Source organism: Mugil cephalus, chromosome 6 (assembly GCF_022458985.1).
Source record: "Mugil cephalus isolate CIBA_MC_2020 chromosome 6, CIBA_Mcephalus_1.1, whole genome shotgun sequence".
NCBI classification, from domain to species: Eukaryota; Metazoa; Chordata; class Actinopteri; order Mugiliformes; family Mugilidae; genus Mugil; species Mugil cephalus.
In genome coordinates, this window is record NC_061775.1 from 17,888,331 (window position 1) to 17,899,489 (window position 11,159).

Genomic DNA, 11,159 nt, shown 5'->3' on the forward strand with positions numbered 1-11,159 from the left:
ATATTTAATACTATATTTCATCATCTGCATAAAAGTCACCAAAATAAAATAAAAATAGTTCATGGAGAAAGAAAATAATAATGGTCCAAGTACAGAACCTTGTGGCACCTCATTAATGATTAAAATAGAATTTGATATGTGACAATAAGTAGGATATTGTTACACAAAGACTAATAAGATTACTTCATTTTGAGCTAAAACATTTGGATAACCAAATAGCACAAGACTGTCTCTCAGCATACAACATATAACTACTGAAAAGCTGGACTTTGCAACGAACAATAATAGAAAGAAGCCAGCTCATTATGGATCGGATTTCAGCAAATCAAACACAACAAGGCACTTTGGCTTTATATAACTATGTCACATTATTTAGTTTAATTATTCAGATTTCCTGTAAATCCAGACTGTCATGGAAATGTACTTCGACTCCAAATCAAGATAACGTAATTTCTAGAAACACATTAGGATGAAACTTGAATGTTAGTTTTTAGTAATTTAGTGGCATTACACATTTATGATATATTTCCAAGGAAACTTGTGATCACTTTAATTATGAATTATTAGAACATTGGGGGCAAAATTAGAGACATGTAGCTTTAGCCGCTTGTGCTGACTGTTACATAACACAACACACTGAAATAATCAGCCATAAAAATGTGATTGCAGCTTTCCAAATAAAAGAACTGCAGTCTTAATAGTAATGGTCATACGTCTGTTGGTCTGTCAATCTGATATGCATATGTATAATATGTCCACTAAATGTCTCGACAACCACCCCACAGAGGGTGAGGTTATGTAAAACAGATGCGAGTTTCTCCTTTCCACCTCTAACTAGCAAGATAGAGTAATTGAGAATGAGGGTCCTGGCTTCCCAACAGAGAGGTGTTCTTTTGGCTGTGGGAGAGTGTGTGGGTTTGGTGTTTGAGGCAGGGGAGGAGAAGGAAGAGCAATGGATAGATGGATGCGAGCCGGGAGAGGGAGACACAGGCGGCTGTGGCGACTTCCTATGATGAAAAGGTCAGTGGCACCTGTAAATCTGAGCAGCTGGAAGAAGTGCTTGAGTGGGGGGTGAGTGAAAGGAAGACGCTTAACTACTCAGCTCTCCACTGCCCCTGCTGCTTAGTTCTCTCTCCCTCTCTTTTTCATTATACTTTAAATGATTTAATCTAGCAAGTTTTGTGAGCAACTTCTGACATATACTGTAAATATAGTCCACTTACAATTTAGCTGTGAACTCAACATGAATCTTTAAGAAACCTTCGATGCCTGTATCTCCAAAGCAGAGTGATGTTAATTCAGGTCAAAGAAAAGTAAGAATGTAAAAGTTTTTAGAAGTAGTATTTAAGTGCGCGGACAACACAACGAAAATAATGCTAGGAACCATTTCAATATTATTTTTAGAAATCTTTCCCCTGCTACTGAGGAACACAAAGCAAACCATTAATGGAATTATGTTGCCACTGTGACAAAAGTGTTGATGCATTTCTATCATTGCCTTACACATAATCAAGATAGCACTTCTTGTTGTGAGTGCAGGTGCAGATATGTGTGTAATCCAGCCAAGTGTGTGCGTTTGGATGTGTGCATGTGAGTGTTGGTGTGTGTGTGTGTGTGTGTGTGTGTGTGTGTGTGTGTGTGTGTGTGTGTGTGTGTGTGTGTATCATGCTGCCAGTGTGGATTTACTGCCCCTGGCTTCAGGGCAGCTGGGTGGAGGTGCAGGGCGAAAAGGCCTGGTCAAGGCTGCTTCCTCCTCCTGCAACCCAAAAGGATACAGCCTGCTGACAGATACCTGCTCAGAGCTGACAGAACACTTCCTCCTCCGAAATATGTACACATTACGTTTAGCTGACACACCGCATCCACAGTGGCTTAACAAACGCACAGATGGTGGCTTCTGCTGCACTGACTCTGTGGTGCGTCTGGCACACAATGTTACTTCTTCTAGTTGAAGACAAAGAGCCGTAATGCTCGTTTAAATGATATCGGGACTCATTAAAGCTTTGCACAGAGGAAAATGTTTATGTCCTAACGATGCATTTATCCCTATAAGTTATTTAATATATGAGAACGTATATGGAGGCCATAAAAGGTTTAGAGGTTATGTCCAAAAGTTTGGAAGCAACTTCAAGTTTCCGTTCACAATGCTTTTCTTAAAAATAGAGGTATATGTATTTTGGAATGTATTAACTGCATGATCAGACTTGACCTGCTTTTATTGATATGAGCAATTTTCCGATTAATGTAGGTGTACATTAATATTACAAGACCATTGCTGAATAAATGTCAGCAAAAGAAAAGAAAGGCTTAGTTTTAGGGTCAAGAAGATTTGTAAGAGTCACAACTTCATAGCAAAATTAAAAAAAAGAAAAAAAAGAAGAAAATTTGCATTATTTAACTGTTTGGGGCTTTTGAGAGTCTACATACAAATATCTCTTGTGGAACGAATGCCTCATATATGCCATGCTGCTGTTAAAGCCAGAAGAGGTTACTATGAAGAAAGAAAAGTACCTGATAATTATGGTAAAAATATGTTTTCTGATAAGTTACTCTTTATATAATGATCATGTTGATTTTAATGCAAAGTATACCAATGAAACTATGATCTTTTATGTACAAGTTTGATGTTGCTCCCAAACTTTTGACCTCTAGTTTATATATATGTGTGTGTGTGTGTGTGTGTGCGTGTGTGTGTGTGGATATAGATATAGATATAGATATAATACCAAGTTAAGAGTGGGTGCGTATGGATGTGAATGTGGATGTAGGACCAGAGTCCAGCTGTAAATCCAGCAGTGATATTTAATCCATGGCTTGTGCTTCGTACGCAGCAGTATACTAGATTTAAACCACATTCTGAGATGCACCCTTGTGCCATACACTCTCTACATTTTCAGGTATCAGTTGCAAGAAAACACTCCCTCCTGACCTTTTTCATTTTATGACACAGCCCACCGAGTGTCCTGAACTCGTCATTTATGATTGCCTTCACTTTTGCCCACCGCTCCTGGTCGTCTTGTGTTTTACTTGTTGGAAGTTCAGACTGCAAGCTCTTGGTAATGCAATCCCCCCACTGCGCACTTCAGTGTCAGCATGCCTCATGCCTGTTCAGAGAGTTCTGGTCGCTGTCACAAGAGTGCATTGTTATTTTGGAAGTAGCATGTGTTTGTCTAATGGGGGCTCGGGTTTCGTGTTCCTCCTGCAAGACTCCGGCCGCTTTGGTCTGCAGAAGGAGCCATGACGGATTGGCGACCCCAGCAGTCATTGTGTGAACCCCACCGTCCCCCCCTTTTTACAGCACTCTCCACACATTCCCATTCTTATTTATGAGGGCCAAAATGAACGGGAGAGGTGTGCAGCGCTGCAGCTGCAGTAAAGTGGTCAGATTTCAGTTACTTGGAGGAGGCTAATTTAAGTTGGAGCAGGTGTCTGGTTCAAAATATTTCTGATGTGAGTTTCTTTCTTTCTTTTTTTTTTTCTTGATATGATACAGTACAGTGATGTGGGCTGTCTTCACATGTAGGCCAAGATAATGAAGGTCCTGCTTCTTAGTTCCATTTGAACAGTCACCACTGGGTGAAGTCTCTCAGTCTTGCAGAAATAAAACAAAGCTTCCTTGTTACATTAATAACAGAAGACTATGTACTTTCTGATTTTCGTAGTGTGCTTTGGCCCTTGAGAAGGAGATGGGGGGAGATCGGTCAAGATGTAATCTTGCCTCTCCTCGTGAATGTGAATCTGCCATGCTATGCTTCATTTGATAATTGATAGAGCGGGTTAATTGCCTTGATCAAAGGTCAGGAGATTTAATATTCTGGGGTTAGGCTGTAGGATTTGAATTTGACACGTCAAATGTTTATAAGATGAAAACCTAATGCAGTCGTGGGACCCTGGCCAATTAAGAACATTAAGAATGTTTTATTCTAATCAACAGTGATATCAGACATCCACATTAAGCCTGCTGAATATTCATGAAACCTCCTCTCTGAGCCTATCGAGCGAATATTAATTTCAGAAACGTGTGTCTGGAGTCCGGAGACGTGATCGCATTTCCCTCTAGCATCAATCCTAATATGCAGATGAATGCTCTCGTAAACCTAGTGCCAGCCTCTGAGGTACATTTGATATTTCATTCATGTGAACGACTCCAGAAAAAAAGAAAGGAAAAGGAAATGGCTAAAACAAACAAAAATACCCACAATGCCCCAGAGTGAACTCTCCAGAGGTTGTGCATAATTACCCTGCGGAGCACCTTACCTGAACACCTCTCACTGCCTGTCAGCGCTGCATACACACACAGGACCACAGACACACACACAAGTTTTTTTTCTCCTTTTTTCCTCTCCCGTACACAGTCACAAAACCTCCTCTTCTCTTTTCTCCCTCTCACGCATACGCTCTTACCAGCACACACACTAATACATAGACCAACGCATCAGCAAAGAGCATCGTGGCCAACCACGGCGTCCACAAGGGAGAAATCTTCAGCTCATTTCTGACCCAGGCTGCCGAGGTGTTAATTGCCCTCCTGAGTTGGCAGAAATTTCAGGGTAAAAGGTGCTATCCTTGATGGATCAGCACTGTTGCCACCAGTGACTGATTCTTTCAACTTGGACGTGTACCATGCATATCCTATATCTCATTAAAACGGCCCGCAGGACAGGGAGGCGGTGGGAGGGGTGTCGGGGAGGCGCACGAGTGTAGACAGAAACATTTGTTTGTAGAAGCACGCGTGCATCTGCATTGCATCTACATTTCTATCCGAATGTCAAGCCGATGAGAAAACTTTGAAATGTGAACGTTTAAAAGTAAACGGAAGTGGCAAGCAAAGAACTTAAAAGGCTTGAGACGAGAAAGGGACCCGGAGACAAACTTGTACCCTTTCCCTTGACTACCTCGACCACTGTATCATCGCCAGCAGTCATGATGATTGCACATGTTGTATGTTATAAGATAATTACTAATAAGTGCGATTACAGTGCACAAAACAGACTGTGTCAGTACTCGCATGCTTGAGATGCTGAGCATTCGCTTGACAATTCAATTAAATTACTGGAATCCAATGCTTTTGTGCCATTTTTTTTGTAATAGTTTTTTTTGCCTTTCTTGCTTTTTTTTTTGAAAACTTTATCATATAAGTCAAACCTTGAGTAACGTGTGACAATTTAACACACCAATAAAAACAGGTTTCAGTTTATTTCAAGTCAGCTAATGCAAATAGCAAAGGATTAATTTTCTTCATACAGTATAATGGGTAAAAGCTTAATTCCTTGTTCTTCCATTACGGACAGATATCTAAGTGCCTCTTAGCAACACTGCTTTTTGAAGGAAATCCACATTCTGCAACCAATTAAGCTCAAAGTTTAATTCCAGTCTCCCTTTTTACGGATGCTTCAGTGATATGGTGAAAAGATCGCATATCGAGTAGAGTGAAAATGTGGCCTTGTAACTGCGCAGCGGGCCTGCTAAGGAGATAAAGAAACTAATTCAGCCACGAGGAAGAATGTGTGGGTGTGTTTGCGTGGATACTCTGCTAATAGATGAAAGAACATTCAGTACAGGAAGTTTATAATTATGTGTGTGTGTATCCATACACTAACAGTCAAAAGTTTGGACCCTCCTTCTCATTGAATTGGATGAGAATCCACTGTGAACACAAACAAATTGGAAAGTACTTTATTAATACAACACACTATACGATTCCTTCACTTTTGTTGCACTTATAAGCAGATGTTATGTTTCTTATTTTTCCTTTTTCCAGGCCAAGGACCCGCAAACTGATAAAGAGATTAAGTAGGGAGCTCCTACCTAATATATGTGTTCTATATTAAACTTGGCCTAGTGCTATTTCTAAATACACATTATTATTATCATTTTGCATTCAATATTAAGCTACATCCCTTATCTCTTTACTAAAATAGGCTGGATTTGTGTTAATGTGTATTTAAATTTGTTGGGAAGAAAATAAAAATAATATATATATATATAAAAGGTCTAATCAACCGAAGATTATGTGATCCCCCTGCAGGACCTCCGCAGAGAACATCATATACTTGCGGGTGCCTCCTTTATAGTGATATTTTAATTCAGTTTAGGGAACAAAAACTTCCTGCTTAAGGAAATTCTGCAGTCTAGCTTGGGTCCTGGTTGTGATCACACTGTTTGCTTTCATTTTTTTTTTTTTTTTTTTTTGCTTGTATGTTTCCTTTTAACAAAAAAGATAAGATAGGGCGCAACCCGTACAGAATTATTTATTTAGACGAAACTGTCATTTATAACAATATCTGTTTCAGGTAAATTCTCGGCATAATTGTAATATCTTCATGATACATGACATATTGCGGTTTATTTACATTTCCAAAAAAAACATATTTTGGAACATTCAGTGGTTTGGAAGTTTCCAAACCATGTGACATTTGAGTCAACAAGCATGTCAGTGCAGTCGGCAACGAGCAATTTTAATAAAAACTTCAAGCTGTTCTTTGTCCAGTGCTAAGAATATGGCTGTGCACATATCCAACACATTTGGATGCATGCAGGCGCAGAGACAAACAGATGTTCTTATGCATGGGTACGAATGTATAAACACAAAAACCACATGCACACAAACACAGAGACAGGCAGATGCACAGATGTCTGCATTCACACACACGGACACACACACACTCACGCACACACTCAGTTATTAACATAATAACTTGCGTGGGCTAAATTATATACAGTGCAGGCCATTTGATATTCAAGACGAACTTTAAAACCACACGCATATTTTTGGATCAATTTAATTATTACTTCACTAAAAAACACATCCTTCAAATTTTGAGCTTCAGTTTCACATTTTACAAAATCACACCGAAACCAGTGAGTGACAACCTTTAATTTAGGTGGAAATTAGAATAAATTCCAGCTGTAAAGCATCCCAAATGTTTGCAGAAATTCTTTCCCAGGACTCGTGTCAAATATTAACCTTTCCTGTTCGCGCACCCTCCTCACCTCGTCAACCCCCCTAACCCCGACCTGAAGCCATCATTCCCAGGAAAAACCCTCCTCTAAGCATTTAAAATGGCACGATAACATAAACGGCCTCATCCGTACTTTGCTAATATTTTGCTAATGAAAAGAGGCGAAAAGCAGCATTGGACTGTAGCGAAATCACCATTTAACACGCGCGTAGCTGCATGCTATTGAACATTTGGAGATGATGAAAGATGATACATTCACCGAACGTTGACACTCATCCATGCAACATTCATTCCGGCCTTGAGGATACTTTTTGTCTGATGCGATTGATTTAAGTGAGGAGTGAATCCGTCGGTGCAGCCGAGCCTGGCAAAACATGAAAAATTGACAGAAAAAAACGTGTAGTCTGATGGAAAAAATGAACATTTAATTGGGTGTAATTGTCCAGTCAGAATCGTTTAATCCACCAAGAAATAGTTTGCCAGGCGGCGTGTTGTTCTATGAATCTATGAATGAATATGAACAGCATTTCTAATTGTTTATCCATGTTTGAAAGAGAAGTCGTTTTTGTATTGGATTACTTTATTGATCATCGCGAGGACCTAATTGATCTTCATTCAAACGCTACAGATTTATTTGCACGTTTAAGTCAATGAATCACGAGATGCTTAATGAATGGGTGGACGGTTAAAAAGAAAAGCCGAATTATTCGCTTTATTTAATGTATTTCTATTACACGGACAAGCGTGAGAGAAAGGCCGAGGCAGAGGACATGAATGCAGGTAGACGTCAGCCTCGATCTCTCTTTCTATCTTACACACACATGCACACACACACACACACACACAGCAGGGAGCCTGTGTGAACCGGGGCAGATATATGACTGCAGGTCCACTCCCAGGCTTTGTGGTCTTTGGGGACTTCACTCACTGGTTCCTGGCCCTGTGTCTCTCCTGTCATCAGTTATAGGGGAAAAAAATGTCCAGTAAAACACCTGTTCTCCACATCTAGGGAGCACCAGCATTGCTCAAATATTACAGTGAGAAGAAATCTACCTGGTACCGCAGACCGGTGCGCCAGTTCTTCTGGCTACTGGCGTAAATCTGCACTAAAATTTGAGTTTTACCTGTTTTGTTAAAGTCCAGCTCTCCTCTGGCTCATGTTATCTGTTGACACACCGTAACTGTGATCCCACCGGCCAAGAATGCTTCCACACATTTGCTGCTTTACGATTAACACCTGGCGCCGGATGGTTCTTTCCTGTGAAAGATCTTCTGGAGGATTGGAAACAAATTATTATAATTGCACCAAATACATAGCATATGGATTGAGAAGTCAAAAGTGATAGCCGCCGCGGAAGCCAACAGAAACAGCTGTCAATTTAAAAATCACGGGGAAAAATATGGCGTGTTCTGGTGCCTGCTTTCCTGATTTGTTGAGATATGCGTGCCAGAAAGAGTGTATATATCAACATGTTGAAATATGTCACAGTTGGGGGAAAAAAAAAAAAAGTGCGGCAGACAAAGGAAAAAGTTGCAATAGTGGAAGTATCATCTTTTTCAAAATGAAAGCATTGCATTTAAAAAGAAAATTAAAAAAATCTAAAAAGTAATCTATACGATGAACCCAAGCGTTAAAATGACATATTAGTGTCTTCAGGAGCATCCGCTACTTAATAAACATCTCAGCACAACGAAGCACGTGTTAACAGACTCATTAAGTGCTAAGTGTTAAACTGACCCATGTATAGTAACAATGGCATTCATGCTATTTAGACCGCTTTAAATACAGTCGGGCGCAGCAAACGGTTTCAGATGAAAATAGCAAAGGCCGACGGGGAGGCGGTTTGAGACAACTGATGCACCACGGCTTAAGGCAGAGGCGCTTGCCTGCTGTTATCAGATACACTGCACACCTCGTTGTTTGTTGAGAAATGCCAAAGATATACGGAAATGTATATATCATGACAGGTCTTCATCGTGGTCATCTTTAATTTTAGAACAGAACGACTGTCTCTATCCCCCCCAAAAAGGCATCTAAGTCAGATTTTGTGCCACTCAAAAACCCAAACCCATTTTCTGGATGAAATGTCGGATTCATTATGACAGAGCTTAGATCATTAGACAGATTCGTTTTATTTCATTCTTTTAATTCATGAAAAATTCAAACGCTAAAGACAAGAACGAAAATAAATCCCCAAATCATGTGGAGACTGATATTAGCCCATCAAGGCGACTGTCCTCTACCAACACAATACTGCCATCTAATGACAGCCGGAGCACATGGGCTGCTTCGTGCGCCTCTCAGATTTCTGATCACAGCAGTTCTTATGTGATACCATCGCACATACGTATCCACATGCTCAAGGCAAAGACAGACACCACTTTCACAAAGGAGCTTTTTATGTTATTGTGTCCGAACTCGAGCTGCAGCAACAGGGATGTGTTTCTTTGTGGCTTTAATCAGCATTCTCCAGGTATAGATTTCCTTTCAAGAGTGCATTTAATAAAGATTACATACTTCAATTCCAGGTCAAAGGGTCGCACTTTTTTCATTTTGCTTTTAGTGTAGCATAGCAATCATTTTATGGTCTTTATAATCCCAGCTGAATAAATGTAAGGAGGGTTTTATTTTAAATTAATTGCATAAATGGTTTGAAAATCTATTTAATACCAAAGGAGTGATGGGATTTCCATTCCTTGGATGACTGTTGCACAACGGCCGTGCTTGTAATTTTTGTATTGTAACACACAACCACACACAACCACTGTATAAAACTAGTTGCGCTTGGTGGAGATTGATTGCAACCCACCGTCTTCAGATGAGACACAGGGCGACCCAAAGACCATAAATGTAACCACAGATCCCTGTTTATTTTTACACCAGCGTTAGACTTCAAATATGTCGATGTGCATAGACCTGCAGACTGAATGGACACGATGACCTTTCACGCAAAATGCATATTTGGCAAAAGGCCACAATCCTTCCATTTCAAAACCTTTCTCGTTGTGCGGCGCGGCCTTTAGTGAACCTATCGTTTCTTCACATTTCAAAGTGGAGCCTCCTCTGTATTTCTCTGCATCCCACAGTCAACAAAAGGGACTCTTATCCAAATATAATCCTCTAAAGCGAGTCAGTGGGGTCCTCCTGCATTTGTCTGATCGCATTTGGGACTCGGTTTGTGCCGCATATGTCAACGTAACTGGCAGCGCACACACGCATGCACACACACACACACACACACAAAGATCTAAGCTCTTCCTTCCACTCTTTTTCTATTTTTCTGCCTAAAATTGATCCAGCCACTTCCCATGAGTGGCAATGATGAAAGCTCACTGCAAACTCCTGTTCTGTGACAGCTCTGCTTTGGATTTTGTGTTGCTGAAGTTGGACCTTCTGTGTGTGGGTGTGCGTTCATTGGTCTGCTGTCACAGCGGCTACAGCGGCCCATCCTGCTTTTATGATTAAAGCGCACTGAAACAAGTAAGAAGATAGCATATACTCCACACTTTTTATTTGATTATCTGTGGAGAAATCTGCCAAAATCCTGCCCCATCCAACCATGAGGCCCATGAGACAGTCTGTTCAGTCTGACTGTGGCTGTGCTAACTGGCCCATTTGGAGACAATAGCTAGGCTAGATAATGTACATAACTCTAGCAAACTAGTCTATTGCCCATGTCCTGGTAAATGGAGATGAAGGTGGAAAGCTTGCAGGTATAAAGCAGGTGGGAGAGACATTAGAGGTCTCACCCTCCAGATCGGATACAAGTTTAGCTCAGCAGCCGAAGCGGCGTCTCCTGTAATGCAATATAACATCGAATAAAAACTGGAAAACACTTGACACGAGCAGCAAAACAAAGTGCGGGGCATATATCTGTCACACTGACAGATATCACCGCGCCCTGAAGTATTCCCCACATTCACCACGTGAGACCTCGACACTTAAGAGTTTACCACAGGCCTCAGATGAACCCGAAAGCGAACTAATACGAGTCCAGATTAGGTCCATTTGAGGTTTTTGGATGTGTAATATTTTCTGCTGATTCAGTTTCCTATTACACAATTTCCCTGCTCTAGTTTACGGGAATAGTTTTCCTTTGTGTTCATTAGCCGGAAATAATCACTGACATTAACCTTTATTTCCAGGAAAGGCTTGTGCTGGTTACAGTTCATGTCCAGCAGAGGAAGAAACCTGAA